Below are 18,763 nucleotides of genomic sequence, written 5' to 3' on the forward strand. Positions count from 1 at the left end.
CTAAGTCTAAGATGGGTCATTATTTATGTTCAGTATATTTGTTGTAAATGCTTAGGTATGTTTTGTGCATGACTCTATCTTTGTTCTAAAACATTTTTTGCATATCAAGATATCAATCGCCATATTGGCGGTTGTAGGGTGATATTACCATCACCCATGGACTCCATAAAAAAAATTTTGGCAAGCAGGGTCACCTGTTATTGTCTTCCATAACTCATTTGTATGAGCCCAACACATCATTATGAATGGCACCTATACATAACACATGTAAATTTTATCATTAGATCTACTATCAACTATAATGATATCCATATTTCCCTGCACATTTTCTTTCACATAGGTACTTAAAAGGGATATTATCATGTACACTTAAGTAAAGGTGATTTCTATGTATATTATGACCTGGTTATTTTCCTATATATATTTCACCCAATGCAAAACTTAAGTGTTTAGATCCATATCTGAATAGTTCTCCTTTTAGTTTTAGCATGGCTTCAGGATGTTTCTCACCTATATTCCCAATCATTTTTTTTATTGACCCATAGGTTTCTACTGTAATGCATGTAAAATCAACTGTGCCTGGTCACCAACCTTGAGCCTCCAATCTTCTCTCTACATAATGTACTTCTTGCTTCGAATATCATTTGCAGGAAACCTGGAGGATGCTAACTTTTTTTTTCTTCTAGGTCTGTACTTTTCATTTATTTACTTTATGTCAAAGATGTAATAATCAAATTTGGAATAATATTTACTTTCTACTGCTTAGATTAGGATGCATATCATATAGTTTGAATTTATGCAATAGCTTGATTATGTGATTCATACATCTTATTCGCAAAGTCACCATGGATGTACACGAATGGCACGTGCACCAACTCTTAGGGAGTTGATGAACTCGGTGGAATCCATATTTACGGCCCTAGTCGGAATATGGACGAGACCCAGATCCATCATCTTTCTACTAGTCACACAGAGCCTACACTCTTAGGCTATATTAAAAATGCACATTATATTTCCAATTTTGCAAAATATTGTGAATTAAATCAATTAAACTCTGAACATGTTCATGGCCACAGTCAGAATATGTGAAGAATTTATTTTGACTTAATACACGTTTTTCCAATAAATTTCTTAGAAAATCCTTTTGGATATCTTTTCCAAAGTACATTCATTCATTCAAATCATCTGCATCATGGTATCACTTGTTTTCTCGTAATTTTCTCAAGAAAACGCCATTTCATGGAAATCAATTTCTCAAGAAACTTCTAAAATTTTCAAAATTGGATTTCCCAAGTCAAGTTTTCCCATGATTTTTCCTAAAAATGTTATTTTCTCAAGATTCATTTTCCAAAGGAGTTTCTCACCTTTCTCAAAAATCAAAATCAATTTTCAAATATTTCAAGACTAAGATTCCAAGGATTTCAATTTCCTAAGCTCTGATTTTCTTTCGCCAAAGAGTCTTCCAATGATTTTCAATCGTTTTCCAAAGAAAATTTTCAAAGTCAGAGTTGTCCTGATGAATGCTTTATTTTCAAATATTCATTCTTTCTCAAGAATCCTCTCCATTTTCCCAGGATTTTCACCCATTCATGTTTTTCCCAAAACTTCATAAACTTTCTGATGATTTCCCAATCCTTTCATTTGAGTTTTCTAAAAGATTGATTTTCATCTTTTTCCCGAGAAATGTTTTTCAACTCCAAATGTTTTATAAGCATACATCATATTTTTCCAACTTACATTCTACAAAATCTCATAGCACATGTCTGAATTCTCTGTGCATTTAGGATAGAACACGATTTCAATGATTTAACCAAGTCAAGTACATTTTTGGTCCTTGGTTCGATTACCCCTGTTAAAGGCGGCAGGAACGGTCGAACCTCGTACCAACAGGCCGAGCCCCATCCCATGGATTTTCCCGCTATTTTAAAAAATGATGGCAAGTATTTCAAAACAAATTTTCAAAACTCTGGTCAAGTTTGACTCGCGAAAGCAATTTTCCTCTCTCTCCCGCAGGGGCAGGGAAGACGGAAAAATTTTGCGATGATAACAGGTTTGGCGACCGTGATGGGACCTGTCCTTGTCTGATCAAAATTGTGCTTGGCTTAGTTCAATTATCAAAACTGTGTTCTAAAAAATGTCAGCTCTTTTACTTTTGATATCATGCAAACCTAGGAGCCTAGATTTTGACCTAGCTGACATTGACTGCATATAGACTAGACATGGTTTGGTAGGACCAGATTGAGGAGATATTTTTATGCTCACATAGACTTAGGTCTAAATACAACTCTCCTCAATTTAGGATCTGAATGCAAACAATGTATGCTTCTTCAAAAGTTTTCAAAAATCTATCTCTTTAGGACTTAGAGCCATCTATTTCTTGCATGTGATCATTTTTTTCAAACCTCCCTTACCTAATTTTACTTGTTCTTCATGTTGTTGGGCTCTCTTCCATAACCCTAGTTTGGGACAGAGCCTCACAACTGGGCCACTTATTTGGGTTAACGCCCCCCTACCACGTACCGCGGGCCACAGTCCGAAGTATATCGATAGGCGCTCAAGGATGTTGGAAAATCTTACCTTAGAACCAGAGTTGAAATTATATGCCACGTACCTCGAATTTCGGTTTGGGTATATTGGCATAATTGGATTGGACAAAGATGATCCGAACCTAGGGTTAGGATTAGGGACCTACAGCTGTTTTCAAAATGATGCATCTAAAGTCAGCCTTTTAGGGAGTGCTGTATGTGCATAAATGTTTGTGTAGGATGTGATTGTTTGTACGTTACCTTTATTCCTCTCACATTTTCCCAAAAATATTTCTTCAAATATCCATATTTTTCACCTTTTCCTTTATTTTCTCAAACCCTGGATGATTTTCTTAAATATTCAATTTCTTTTAAAACTCCAGGTGATTTTCCATTCTACCGTTCTACTGGATCTCGAATTTCCAGCTGCATTTTATATTCTGCCTGCAAAATTTTCAAAATTTCCATAATTTTCCTAAGTTTGATTCCGAGTCTTTCTTTGTTTTCAGTCCGATGGCATCCAATCAAATCAATCTTATCTTTCCAGAAGGTCACATCTCCTACGAGGTGCGACAAGGTCGTCCTGAACATCGAGCCCTTAGCACCAGAACTTTCATTCCCCGGTGGTATTATTCATGGCTCAAAAGCTTTTCTCGAATATTCCCGGACCATTTGAGCGAGTGCGGATTAGAAGTGGCATCAACAGTCAGAAAGCAGACTGGTTGATATTTTGGAATGCTCTTTTTAAAACAATTATTTTCAATAAAACTTTGGAAAATCGTCAACAAAAAATATAAAAACCGACTTTCCACAAAGTGGTAAGTACGGGTCGATCCTCAGGGAACAGGAATTAATCACTACAATTCTAAAAAATTTAATTTATTAATATTAAATGGCAATCTACAATTATAGAGTGAATACAACTACAATTAAGCACTAAAAGAACAATAAACAAGCATTCAGTCTTCTGCTCCACACCAAGGGTATTTCTGTCTTTTCGCCACTTAGAGAATCTTCTCACTTATATAATAACCCTGGAAACTAAATATGCTTTCCAACCTAAAAATGCAGAAAAATACAAAGTTAGTTTTCTATTTTAATGATGCAAACCACAACTAAAACTATGTCTAATTCTACGAAAATAATAAACAAATGTTATTTATCAAACAAAAATTAAATAAAATACTAAATTAATTCTAAAATTAACCAAATTACTTCTACTAATGCAGTATGATGATCATGCAACTTCTAAAATACAGAAACTACTGACAACACGTCTAAAATGCCGAAACTAAGAAAATTACGAAACTGCCCCTAACTAGTGTAAACTAGCAATCTGACAGGTTATCGGAAAACCACTGTTTGACAGAGCAAACGAGATCCGATTTTCCCGAAATTTGTTCTGTTCTGCAACTGACAGATTAAACAAACTGACAGTTTTTACAGAATTGAAAAACAGTATCTGGAACTTCAGATATAAGCGTTTCAAATCTGGGAAAAATTAGGATATCGCCAGTCCTGTAATTTAAAATCCAGAAAAAACGGTTTTCACAAAACGCTTAAACATCAGACCAAATCAACTCCGAATGAGCTGAAATTTGGTCTGCAGTTAAAGAACACGTCCATAAAGTGAATAGAAGAAAAAAAATTGGAAAACGCAGAATGTTTGCTCAGAAAATAATTCTGTTGCGACAGGGCAAAAATCTGGTTTTTATTTGAGTGCACTATTCACTTTATGAACCTATGTAAACACTATCAAATGCAATCTACACCTAATGCAATCTAAATGACACTGTATAACAGTGTATATGCAGATGATTATTAGGAAAATACTAAATGCACGACGAACAAAACACTACAAGCAATTTATGAATAGAACTAAGTTAACTAACAATGAAAATGCAACTATGCGAAATAATAAAATGCAATCTAACCACTAAGTTAACTAATATCTAACTATCATTCAAAACATAACAAAACACATTTCATACATACTAAATAAATACGCTATACGTACACACACTTCTACACTAAAACTAAATTAGATAAATAAACTAATTAATATAGAAATCAAAAGAAATAATAAGAAATGAACTTACTTCACTAAAGAACGAAGGCTAAGGTTAGGGTTCACTTGGTTGATTCGACTAGGATCGGTTTGGGTTTAAGTGGGCTCGGTTTAGGCTTAACTAAGGGGGTTAACTTGGGTAGGCTCGAGTTAGGTTTGACTCAACTCGGTTTAGGTTTGGGCTCGGCTAGGTTTGGTCTCGGGTTTGACTAGGTTAATGTTGACTCGACCTCGGGTTGGTCTTGACTTTGACTTAGACTAGGTTAGGGTTTGACTTAGTCTTGACTAGGGCTAGGTCTAGGTATTGGACTTAGGCTTACTAAGACTAGGTTGGACTCGGTTGAGGGTTGACTTAGTCAACGAAGGTTGGTTTGGTCTAGATGGGTTCGGTTTTGGGTTAGGTTAGGTGAGATAGGCTCGGGATAAGGTTTGACTCGACTCAGACTAGGGCTAGGTCTAGGTTTTGACTTTGACTTAGGTTAGGCTTGGTCTTGACTAGGCCTAACTTAGTCAACTAAGGTTTGGGTCTGGTTACTAGGTTCGGTTTAGGTTTGAATTAGGGCTTGACTTGACTAGACTCAAGTTGACTTGGATACAAGGCGCACCTAACCAAGTCAATCTAATTGACTAGGTTAGATTAGGTTCAATAGGTAGGGTCGGTTGACTCAAACTAAGGGTTGACTTGACTAGACTCAAGTGGGTTTAGACTAGGGGTTGACTCGACCTAGGCTCGGTTTGGGTTAGGTCTAGGTCTTGGACTAGGTTGACTGGGGTCGGTTAGAAGGATAGGCACCCAATAAAAAAAAATCAAAGATAATTTTAGAAATGGAGAAGTCCAAAAATCGTCCTTTTTAATGGGGAGTTACAACCTTAAAGAGCTTTTAAATCCCCTTGGGAAACAAGGAGTAATGCTATTTCCAAAACCAAGATGAGGGAAAGCCTTTAATTGCAATTAATTCCTTGTTGAGAAGCCAAATCGTCCAACCTAGATAATCACACGATTTTAGCTTTCCAACCAAGAATTTAGAGCAATTACTTTTTTCTTGAATTCATACACCTACTTTGGAAATTTAATTGATTTTCAAATTGGCTTTTCAAATCTCAATTTGTAACTCCCTATTAATAGGCACTCAAGAATTAAATCTTTCTTCAAATAGTCCACACAATTTTTGAAACTTATCTTTTTCCAAAAACTTTCCACATTTCAATGCATTAATTGCTTCTCCTCTCAAAAATCGTCAACTCTAAAAATGGCTACACTTCCTAAAAAGTAGTAAATCTACCTAGGGAATAAAAGGAATTAAAGAGAAAAACGATTTCCTAAGAGTTTAATGCTAACCTAATTCTCAAAACCTACTTAATTAACCTCTAAAAACGGCTAGAAAAGAAAGACCTAATACATTGAACCTAGACACCTTCCTAACTCAACTAATGACCATTAAGACTTTCTAAAAATCGACCAACAGCTCAAGGAGAGCTCTAATGGCTGTCGCCCCACCTAGGGGAAGAAGAAGAACCTCACGAAAAAAAATAAAATTTGTAAACTAGCAAAAAAAACAATAAACGAAATAACCACTATTTTGATAAAACTAACTTAGAAAATAATTCAAATGACTCCTAATTACACAAAAGCTAACAAGAACAACACTATGCTGGAATTAAAAACATGAGAGAAAACAAAAACTTGATTTTTGTAATTTTCTACTATAGACTCAAAACAAAAAAACGACAAATGATTAATACAATTAATTAAACCAATCCTAAAACAATGAAATGACAAACACCAATTTGTACTACTGTTAACATACAAAAACACAGCAAACTCCACGGTGTATCCACATCAACACAAACATTTAACCAAGATACAAAGATCGGCTAGAATATCTCTAGCTGATTTTTTTCTTTTTCAAAAAAAATAAAATCAAAACGAAACACCAACACGACCTACGACTTAGAATAAACTAAAATGAAATTTCCTAATGAGATTTTCAGCAACACAATACAAGACACATGCTGGACAAAACAAAAATAGCAAAACAGAAAAATATTTTTGTAGAAATCAAGAATCGGCTAGAAAAAGTCTAGCCGATTTTTCTTCTTTTCAAGCAAAAACGACACCCGAACAAGCCTAACGACTAAGATGAATCAAAATGAAATTTGTTTCTGAGATTTTCTAAAAAGAAAACACCTATAACACGCTGGAAACAAAAACCTAAATCGACTAGAAGCCTCTTGCCGATTTGCACGTTTTAGATAAAAACGATAGAAAAACCCGAATCAAACAAAAACGTAATGACATAGAACCTAATCTCTCGTGCTGGTCTGAGCACAAACTCTATACTAGGGCTGAAATAAGAAGAAAACTAAGAAACATACAGAAAATAACAAAACAAAAATCCGCACACAAATCGGCTTTATCTAGAAGAGAAGAAAGAAGAAGACCTACCTTTTGGAAGATCCGACGACCGGGGGGATGAAGAAGAGCGGACCGTGGCTGGAGATGGACGTCCTCTACAGTTCAAGGATGCTGTACTTCACCAAAAACGGCACCTATTGCAGCTGCTACACGTTGGAGATCCACCGACGATGGAGTGTGGGCCGATTCTCGATCGGAGGGTGTAGAAAGCCGGATGGAGGTAGGGCCGGCTCACCTTGGTGGTGTGTTGCGCACTCCCGCTCAAGGTTAATGGTCTCCACCTCTGCTACACCTGCAAAAATACAGAAAAATGGTGAAAAGACAGCAAGGAATAAGAAAGAAATGAAAAGAAACCAAAGAAAGCTTGAAAATATGCTTGAAAATCAAGCATAGGTCGATCTTCAATGGCCAACACGTGGGGAAGATGGAGAGGAAGGAGTTGCTTCTGTAGAGTCACTGTAGGGGGCGTCAATCCAAGCCAAAGACGCCTAGGGTTCTTGAAAAAAAACTATTTATAGTTTTGACATTTTTCAGAAAGAGTGTTAAAAAATAAAATATTGCTAGGCGCCACTTTCTGGGGGTTTTTTTAGAAAAACTTTTTGAAATGGGTATGGATAGGCGTGTGGGTTGGGTTTTGGGCTTTCTAAGAGTTGATCCAAGGTCCAATTGACCTAATTGGGTCGGATATGGATCCGATCCACCTCGAAATCCGTACCCAAACACTGAAATAGCCATAACTCTCTCATTTTAACTCCGATTTTTCTGAAATTCGAACCATAGCCCCTTACTATCAAAACACATCTAAACATGGGTTTAAAACCTTAAACTTGATACAAAATACATGAAAAACTTATTTACATGATGTGCATTTCATGCATCATCAAATACCCCCATGCTTGAATGCTTGTTAGTCCCTTAACAAACCCTAATCATGATATGCACTGAAGACAAGAAATGCTAAGCATGAATGCATAATACTAACTCACTTTCGTAGGAATCACGGTTGCATTTAGCGTATGCAACAAGCCCTTTAAACCCCTAGCTTACACTAGTGGACGAGTAAGGTCTCGTGAGGGTTTGCAGCGATGCTACCCACAAACATCAATAAAATGCAAGGATGATCTTTCAAAATATTAGGCTCTTAAGAATGCAGTTGTATAAATATTTCATGTAATTGACATTCTCAAAACAAGTTTAAAAATCTCATGCCTCCACAGTAAAAATTCTTTTCCTTCACTTTTCTAATATTGTAGCTAGTTCATGATTTTTCTCCGAAAGTCAAGTATTCTCATGTTTTACTCATTTATTCTCATTTGTATATTTTCTGCACAGTAATGCACATATATACTTAAGCAATGAAAATTTTCTCATTCAGCACATTCTTTTTCTTTCATTTTCAACTTTTGATCTCTTGCGCATTCTTCTCATATGAGCACTATTTCGAATAGTCAGTTTTCGTGACCCGCGTAGCGAGCTTTGGGTCAGTGACTCCCAAGTCGGCCGACCTTAGGGCACTAGATACAGAGTATCCCTCAGACTTAATTGCTCGAGTCACTAGACCTTCTATTCTAATAGTTTACGTATAGTCTTCCTCTTGTCATGTGCAATGTCTCTATCTCTTAGGCTTTCTATGCAGTCCATGTAACAAGCTTTCGAACCGGTGGCTCCCAAACCAGTTGACTTTGGGGCACCAGATGTAACACACCCTTCAGATTCTACTTACTCGAACTACAAAGGCCACAGATATCGACTTAGACAAGAGATGATCTTCTTCGTTATCCTTTTCGTTAAGATACTCAAACACTTCATCTCGTGTCTGAGTTCTACTACTAGGATTCACGAAGACATCAACAACTAAACGTAACTCTATTCTTTTAAACTCATTTTTCAAACACATCTTTCCATTGCTTATTTCTTTCACAAAACATATTGTGCATACTTATACAAAAGTGATTCAAAATTTTCTATCAATCAAATACTATCTTTTCTTTGAATTATCTCATAAACAACTACTATATTTGATTCAGTTCAGAAAAAAAAAATTTATGGGGCTTAAAAATTTTTAAACTGTTAGATTATGCCAAAAACAATCATATATGCTACACTTTGTTCTTAAATGCCTACTTTGATTACCAGTCATACAAAAAATTTTGAATTTTTGTGTGCATGCATCTAAACCACCCCCCCATGCTTGAATGACCGTCCCTAGTGGCATACAAAATGAATAAAAATGTAATGCAAATGCACACTAAAAGACACTAACAAAAATATGGGAAAAAGGATAGATACAACCTGATTTTCTCTGAGCTTCTGAAGTTGATTTTCCTCTGATCCTTGAATTCTTTGAAAGCTCTTCTCTGTACCTGGTAATTGATACACTAATTGTTAAGTTCATTCTGCATACATCAAAACACAAATTAGCACATGTGAAATGAAATAATAAATAAATAAAACTCTGAAATGAAAAAGAAATAATGTACATATGATACATCCCTATGGTCGAATCCTCATGCCTTCGTGAGATGCACTATCTCACACTCACCATCCTGCAAGGCATCTGAAATGAATGGCTTCAGTCTTTGCCCATTTACCTTGAATGTACCTTGGGTCATAGGATCGAATAATGTCACTGCTCCATGGGGAAATACTTCTTTTACAATGTATGGACCTGTCCATCTCGATCTTAACTTCCCTGGGAATAAATGTAAACGAGAATTGTATAGCCACACTTTCTGATCTAGCTCAAACACTTTTCTGACAATATGCTTATCATGAAATGCTTTAGTGCGAGCTTTGTATAATTTGGCATTCTCATATGCATCATTCCTGAGTTCCTCTAATTCTGAGAGCTGCAGTGCTCTCTCTTTGCCAGCCTGGGTGAGGTCAAAATTCAATTTCTTTATAGCCCAGTACGCTCTATGCTCTAGCTCGACAGGAAGATGGCATGCTTTCCCGAATACAAGGCGATACGGAGACATGCCAATGGGAGTCTTGAATGCAGTTCTATATGCCCAAAGTGCATCATCTAAGCGCTGGGACCAATCCTTGCGGTCCGGACGAACTGTCTTTTCTAAAATTCGCTTAATCTCCCTATTGGACACTTCAACCTGTCCACTAGTCTGCGGATGATATGGAGTGGTGAATCTATGATTGACAGAATATCTTCTCAACAGAGAAGCTATCTGAACATTCCTAAAATGCTTGCCACCATCGCTAATCATCGCACGTGGCACTCCAAAACGACTGAAAATGTTGTGCTTAATGAACTTAAGCACTACTCTGTGATCATTGGTCTTGGTTGCCACAGCCTCGACCCACTTGGACACATAATCAACCGCCACCAGAATATATAAATTTCCGAATGAGGGCGGAAATGGTCCCATGAAATCAATGCCCCAAACATCAAAAATCTCGACTATCAAAATCGGAAGCAAGGGCATCATGTCCCTCTTGGACATGTTCCCAATCTGCTGACATCGCAGGCATCGCCTACAGAACTCATGAGCATCCCTGTGGAGTGTAGGCCAATAAAATCCTGACTGCAAAACCTTTGTAGCCGTCTTCCTACTACTAAAATGCCCTCCACAGGCTAACGAATGGGAAAAATTCAAAATGGACTGGTATTCCTCTTCCGGAACGCATCTCCTAATGATCTGATCTGCACAGTATTTGAACAACTCCGGTTCATCCCAATAATAGTGCCTCACCTGAGATAGGAACCTCTCACGCTCATTCTTGTTCCAATGCTCAGGTATCTGCCTCGAAACCAGATAGTTCACAATATCTGCAAACCAGGGTAACTGCGATGTACTGACTGACATGATCTGCTCGTTGGGGAAAGAATCACTGATCGGTCTCTGATCCTGCGTGGTCTCCACGATCAGTCTGGAAAGATGGTCTGCTACTACATTCTCGCTTCCCTTCTTATCTCGAATCTCGAGATCAAACTCCTGTAGTAGTAGGACCCAACGAATCAATCTCGGTTTGGTGTCTTTCTTATTCAACAAATATTTCAATGCAGAATGGTCAGAATAGACAACCACCTTCGAACCGAGTAAATAGGACCTAAATTTATCCAATGCAAAAACTACCGCAAGTAGTTCCTTCTCTGTCGTAGTATAATTCATCTGGGCATCAGACAGAGTTCTACTCGCATAGTAGATCACATAGGGCTTCCTATCAATGTGTTGTCCTAAAATGGCCCCCATAGCATAATCAGATGCATCGCACATAATCTCAAATGGGAGAGTCCAATCTGGCGGTCTCAAAATAGGTGCAGTAATCAAGGCTTCTTTGAGAATCTCAAAGGCCTTCATACAATCCTCACCGAAAACAAAGGGCTGTTCTTTCTCCAATAAGGTGCAAAGCGGTCGAGAGATTTTGCTGAAATCTTTTATGAACCGCCTGTAAAATCCCGCATGCCCTAAAAATGATCGAATCTGCCTCACAGAGGTGGGTGGAGTCAAACGAGAAATGGATTCTACCTTTGCTCTGTCAACCTCAATACCACGCTTGGACACAATGTGTCCTAGCACAATCCCTTCCTGGACCATAAAATGGCTCTTTTCCCAACTCAGGACGAGATTGGTCTCCACACACCTACTCAGTACTCGAGCAAGTTTATGGAGGCAATCTTCAAAAGAAGAGCCATACACTGAAAAGTCGTCCATAAAAACTTCCATCACATCATCAATCATGTCCGAGAAGATAGCAAGCATGCACCTCTGAAAAGTAGCCGGGGCATTACAGAGCCAAAAGGCATACGTCTAAATGCGAAGGTGCCATAAGGACATGTAAACGTGGTCTTCTCTTGGTCGTCAGGATGGACAGCTACCTGATTGTATCCTGAATATCCGTCTAGAAAGCAGTAGTAGCTCTGTCCTGCGAGTCGCTCTAAGATCTGATCAATGAATGGCAATGGGAAATGATCTTTCCTAGTTGCCATATTCAACTTCCTATAATCGATGCAGACTCGCCATCCTGTAGTGGTCCTCATCGGAATTCTCTCACCCTTCTCATTCTCAACCACAGTGAGTCCTGACTTCTTCGGCACAACTTGAATCGGACTGACCCACTGACTATCAGAAATAGGGTAAATGATTCCGGCATCCAACCACTTCACCACCTCTTTCTTCACCACTTCCTTCATGTTGGGATTTAGCCTTCTCTGCATATCCCTAAATGGCTTGATTTCCTCATTACAATGGATCCTATGCATGCAGAATGAAGGATCAATCCCCTTTAGATCAGCAACTCCCCATCCAATCGCTGCCTTGTGCTCTCAAAGAATAGTCAGCAATCTCTGTTCCTGCTCCTCAGTGAGCAAGGACGAGATGATCACAGGCAGAGTCTCATCATCTCCGAGGTATGCATACTTGAGTGAATCCGGTAAGGGTTTCAACTCAAGTTTCGGAGGCGACTCGATCGACGATTTGGCGGGGGTCTCCGCAAGTGGTGGAAGAGGTTCCCTGACCGCTCTCCAAGGTGGTCTCTCTGACGACACTCTAGACACATCTACACTGCTATTCTTCTCTATATGGTACAAATCTAAAGAATCCTCAGTAATGTACAACTCGGGCTGCTCCTCCACTAACTCCTGTGCAATGTCTACATGAAAGCAGTCCATGTCTCCTGCCGGTCCCATCGCGGCATTGAAAATATTCAGCTTTACCTTCCTATTGCCAAATGAGAGGTCCATGGCTCCGGTCCTACAGTTGATGCACGCATTGGCAGTCGCCAAGAATGGTCTGCCTAAAATAATCGGAGTCTGGTGCTGGCTGTCTACTCCTTCCATATCAAGGATAATGAAATCGACTGGAAAATAAAAGTCATCCACTTTAACTAGCACGTCCTCCAAGACACCTCCCGGTACCTTGACGGAACGATCTGCCAGTTGAAGTGTAATCGGAGTCGATCTCATCTCACCTAGCCCGAAAGAATCAAAGAAATATCCGGGCAGAATGTTCACGCTTGCTCCAAGATCGAGCAATGCACGTTCTATCCGGATGTTCCCTATAGTACAAGCAATGATAGGGGCTCCAGGGTCCTTGAGCTTTGGTGGTGTCTGATGCTGAAGTACTGAACTCACCTGCTCAGTCAGATGGACCCTGTTAGGAACTCGCTCTCTGGATTTCCTCTTTTGCGTACATAGCTCCTTCAGGAATTTGGCATAAGCCGGCACCTGCTGAATAGCATCGAGCAAAGGTAGGTTGATCTGCACATGCTTGAAGATATCAAGCATGTCCTGGATCTTCGCACCTTGCTTCCCTCTATAACCAGGAGACTCTAATGCTTTGGGATAGGGTGGTGGAGGAATATACTCTGTTGGCTCCTCCTCTTTGCGAGAAGGCTCACTCCTATCCTTCTTCTTCTCTGAGGATGAAGATGATAAAGATGGTGAAGGTGATGATGGAGATGGGGATGATGACTGAGCTGACGTAGGTGAAACACTGGTCTCTGGCTCCTCTATCCTCTCTCTACTCTCTCGCTCTCTGCTCTCGACGTGATACTCACGTCCACTCCTCAAGGCCATAACTGACTTGGCCTGCTGCTGTGTCTCAATATGAAATAGGCCTCCAGTCATCTGGTCCTTACCCTTCGGGTTCATGACAGCCTGACTCGGCAATGTACCCTCGGGTCTCCTACTAATAGCCTCAGCTAACTGTCCCATTTGCGACTCTAACTTCGCAATGGACTGCGTATGTGAGCTCAAAATCTGGCTACACTTCTCGAAGGCATTCTGATTAGAGGTTTTCACCTCTTGAAATGCCTGGAGAAGTCTCTCCTCAAAAGAAGTCTGCGGGGCAGACTCCTGCTGAATCGGGGAAGGAACTGAAGAAGAAGAAGACTGAGAATAGTTCGGTCTTTGAAATGACTGAGTAAAAGATGGTTGCCGAACTGGCTGAGAGGAAGTAGGCATCTGCATGGAAGACTGTGGATTCTTCCATGAAAAATTGGGATGGTTACGCCAACCCGGATTATATGTCGATGAAAATGGGTTATTTGGTGGTCTGACGTAACCCTGAGCTGCCTGAACTTGTTCTTGAACAAATTCAGGGTACTGAGCTACCGAAGGGCACTCAGTGATCTCGTGTGCCGGACTGGCACAAAGAGTACACACCTGCTGTGTAGTGGATGGTCCTGAGAGAAGCTGGTCCAGCTTCTGAGCAATCATGTCTACTTTGCACTGTAGTGCAGTAGATGGACCAATCTCAAGAACACCAGCTTTCTTCTGAATGCTGGGTGTGGTTCTATCAGAATGAGAGCTCGAAGCATGGTGGAGTGAATTCTCGGCCAATGTATCAAATAGCCTCCATGCTTCGTCCTCGCTCTTCAGCATGAATGTCCCACCGCATGAAGAGTCGATCATCTGACGATTCTTGTCAGACAATCCATCATAGAAACTCTGCACCAGTTGCCATTTCGGCACCTGATGATGGGGGCATTTCCTGAGGAGATCCTTCATTCTCTCCCAGGTCTCATGAAAGCGCTCACCATCTAGCTCTGAAAAGCTAGTGATGGCTCTACAATATTGGTTTGTGCGACCAATGGGAAAGTATTTCCGAAGAAACTCTTGTTGCAACTGATCCCAGAACTCTATTTCTACAGAATCTAAGGACTTTAGCCAATACTTGGCTTTGTCCTTCAATGAAAAAGGGAATAGAGTCAACCTCAACGCATCATCATCGAAATTCTGTATCTTAACAGTAGAACAGATTTCGAGGAATTCATCTAAATGTCGGTAGGGATCCTCATGACTAAGGCCATAAAAGGATGGAAGCATTTGAATAATGCTGGCCTTAATCTCATAATGTGGTGCTCCTACATCGGGTCGCCGAATGCAGGATGCCTGAACATAGTCTGTGGGAATGAAGTATTCCCGCAGAGGGCGTGAAAGAACTGGGGGTGGAGGTGGAGGATCCATGTCAGCCATTGTTGCTGAACTTCGATGAGAATGTAAAATTCTCTCTGGGTTGTCAACAAATGGGTGTAATGGGGTTCCTAGACCTCGTCGACCCTGCATACACTGGTACTAAGACCAGATGTAAGCAAACGACCTAACTAAAAAAAATTAAACTAGCACAGATACTAAAATGTAAATAAACAAATAACAGTAACTAAAAACAAACAAATATGCTATATAGCTATGTCAGAATTCTATACTAAATACTTAAATAACAAAGTAAACTATTCTAAAATGCTAAAACAAATAAATACAGGAAATCACAAACTATGTTTTTCTAAAACCCACCTGTTTAATCGCTCCTTGCAGAATGATAATTAAGTGAATCCTAAAAAGAACAATATGTGAATCCTATATTTACTAACTATGTTAATCCTATATTCACTTACTAATCCTACTAACTAAAAAGAAAACAACTAATTAACTAACTAAAACAAAATAATAATAAATTAAACTCTAAGAAATAAAGTAATTAATTCGCCGTTTCCCGGCAACGGCGCCAAAATTTGGTTGATATTTTGGAATGCTCTTTTAAAACAATTATTTTCAATAAAACTTTGGAAAATCGTCAACCAAAAATATAAAAACCGACTTTCCACAAAGTGGTAAGTACGGGTCGATCCTCAGGGAACAGGAATTAATCACTACAATTCTAGAAAATTTAATTTATTAATATTAAATGGCAATCTACAATTATAGAGTGAATACAACTACAATTAAGCACTAAAAGAACAATAAACAAGCATTCAGTCTTCTGCTCCACACCAAGGGTATTTCTGTCTTTTCGCCACTTAGAGAATCTTCTCACGTATATAATAACCCTGGAAACTAAATATGCTTTCCAACCTAAAAATGCAGAAAAATACAAAGTTAGTTTTCTATTTTAATGATGCAAACCACAACTAAAACTATGTCTAATTCTACGAAAATAATAAACAAATGTTATTTATCAAACAAAAATTAAATAAAATACTAAATTAATTCTAAAATTAACCAAATTACTTCTACTAATGCAGTATGATGATCATGCAACTTCTAAAATACAGAAACTACTGACAACACGTCTAAAATGCCGAAACTAAGAAAATTATGAAACTGCCCCTAACTAGTGTAAACTAGCAATCTGACAGGTTATCGGAAAACCACTGTTTGACAGGGCAAACGAGATCCGATTTTCCCAAAATTTGTTCTGTTCTGCAACTGACAGATTAAACAAACTGACAGTTTTTACAGAATTGAAAAACAGTATCTGGAACTTCAGATATAAGCGTTTCAAATCTGGGAAAAATCAGGATATCGCCAGTCCTGTAATTTAAAATCCAGAAAAAACGGTTTTCACAAAACGCTTAAAAATCAAACCAAATCAACTCCGAATGAGCTGAAATTTGGTCTGCAGTTAAAGAACTTGTCCATAAAGTGAATAGAAGAAAAAAATTTGGAAAACGCAGAATGTTTGCTCAGAAAATAATTCTGTTGCGATAGGGCAAAAATCTGGTTTTTATTTGAGTGCACTATTCACTTTATGAACCTATGTAAACACTATCAAATGCAATCTACACCTAATGCAATCTAAATGACACTGTATAACAGTGTATATGCAGATGATTATTAGGAAAATACTAAATGCACGACGAACAAAACACTACAAGCAATTTATGAATAGAACTAAGTTAACTAACAATGAAAATGCAACTATGCAAAATAATAAAATGCAATCTAACCACTAAGTTAACTAATATCTAACTATCATTCAAAACATAACAAAACACATTTCATATATACTAAATAAATACGCTATACGTACACACACTTCTACACTAAAACTAAATTAGATAAATAAACTAATTAATATAGAAATCAAAAGAAATAATAAGAAATGAACTTACTTCACTAAATAACGAAGGCTAAGGTTAGGGTTCACTTGGTTGATTCGACTAGGATCGGTTTGGGTTTAAGTGGGCTCGGTTTAGGCTTAACTAAGGGGGTTAACTTGGGTAGGCTCGAGTTAGGTTTGACTCAACTCGGTTTAGGTTTGGGCTCGGCTAGGTTTGGTCTCGGGTTTGACTAGGTTAATGTTGACTCGACCTCGGGTTGGTCTTGACTTTGACTTAGACTAGGTTAGGGTTTGACTTAGTCTTGACTAGGGCTAGGTCTAGGTCTTGGACTTAGGCTTACTAAGACTAGGTTGGACTCGGTTGAGGGTTGACTTAGTCAACGAAGGTTGGTTTGGTCTAGATGGGTTCGGTTTTGGGTTAGGTTAGGTGAGATAGGCTCGAGATAAGGTTTGACTCGACTCGGACTAGGGCTAGGTCTAGGTTTTGACTTTGACTTAGGTTAGGCTTGGTCTTGACTAGGCCTAACTTAGTCAACTAAGGTTTGGGTCTGGTTACTAGGTTCGGTTTAGGTTTGAATTAGGGCTTGACTTGACTAGACTCAAGTTGACTTGGATACAAGGCGCACCTAACCAAGTCAATCTAATTGACTAGGTTAGATTAGGTTCAATAGGTAGGGTCGGTTGACTCAAACTAAGGGTTGACTTGACTAGACTCAAGTGGGTTTAGACTAGGGGTTGACTCGACCTAGGCTCGGTTTGGGTTAGGTCTAGGTCTTGGACTAGGTTGACTGGGGTCGGTTAGAAGGATAGGCACCCAATAAAAAAAAATCAAAGATAATTTTAGAAATGGAGAAGTCCAAAAATCGTCCTTTTTAATGGGGAGTTACAACCTTAAAGAGCTTTTAAATCCCCTTGGGAAACAAGGAGTAATGCTATTTCCAAAACCAAGATGAGGGAAAGCCTTTAATTGCAATTAATTCCTTGTTGAGAAGCCAAATCGTCCAACCTAGATAATCACACGATTTTAGCTTTCCAACCAAGAATTTAAAGCAATTACTTTTTTCTTGAATTCATACACCTACTTTGGAAATTTAATTGATTTTCAAATTGGCTTTTCAAATCTCAATTTGTAACTCCCTATTAATAGGCACTCAAGAATTAAATCTTTCTTCAAATAGTCCACACGATTTTTGAAACTTATCTTTTTCCAAAAACTTTCCACATTTCAATGCATTAATTGCTTCTCCTCTCAAAAATCGTCAACTCTAAAAATGGCTACACTTCCTAAAAAGTAGTAAATCTACCTAGGGAATAAAAGGAATTAAAGAGAAAAACGATTTCCTAAGAGTTTAATGCTAACCTAATTCTCAAAACCTACTTAATTAACCTCTAAAAACGGCTAGAAAAGAAAGACCTAATACATTGAACCTAGACACCTTCCTAACTCAACTAATGACCATTAAGACTTTCTAAAAATCGACCAAGAGCTCAAGGAGAGCTCTAATGGCTGTCGCCCCACCTAGGGGAAGAAGAAGAACCTCACAAAAAAAAATAAAATTTGTAAACTAGCAAAAAAAACAATAAACGAAATAACCACTATTTTGATAAAACTAACTTAGAAAATAATTTAAATGACTCCTAATTACACAAAAGCTAACAAGAACAGCACTATGCTGGAATTAAAAACATGAGAGAAAACAAAAACTTGTTTTTTGTAATTTTCTACTATAGACTCAAAACAAAAAAACGACAAATGATTAATACAATTAATTAAACCAATCCTAAAACAATGAAATGACAAACACCAATTTGTACTACTGTTAACATACAAAAACACAGCAAACTCCACGGTGTATCCACATCAACACAAACATTTAACCAAGATACAAAGATCGGCTAGAATATCTCTAGCTGATTTTTTTCTTTTTCAAAAAAAATAAAATCAAAACGAAACACC

The 18,763-nt window shown here is 38.3% G+C and overlaps 1 non-coding gene across 1 annotated transcript; it reads left to right on the forward strand.

The window, feature by feature from the left end:
* Positions 1–14,436: 14,436 nt before the first annotated feature.
* LOC149818336 (small nucleolar RNA R71) lies at positions 14,437–14,541 on the forward strand. Its single transcript, XR_016427532.1, has one exon. It is a non-coding gene; the product is annotated as a small nucleolar RNA R71 (small nucleolar RNA).
* Positions 14,542–18,763: the final 4,222 nt, after the last annotated feature.

This window comes from Nuphar pumila, chromosome 13 (genome assembly GCF_984573655.1).
Source record: "Nuphar pumila chromosome 13, dmNupPumi1.hap1.1, whole genome shotgun sequence".
Taxonomy (NCBI): Eukaryota; Viridiplantae; Streptophyta; class Magnoliopsida; order Nymphaeales; family Nymphaeaceae; genus Nuphar; species Nuphar pumila.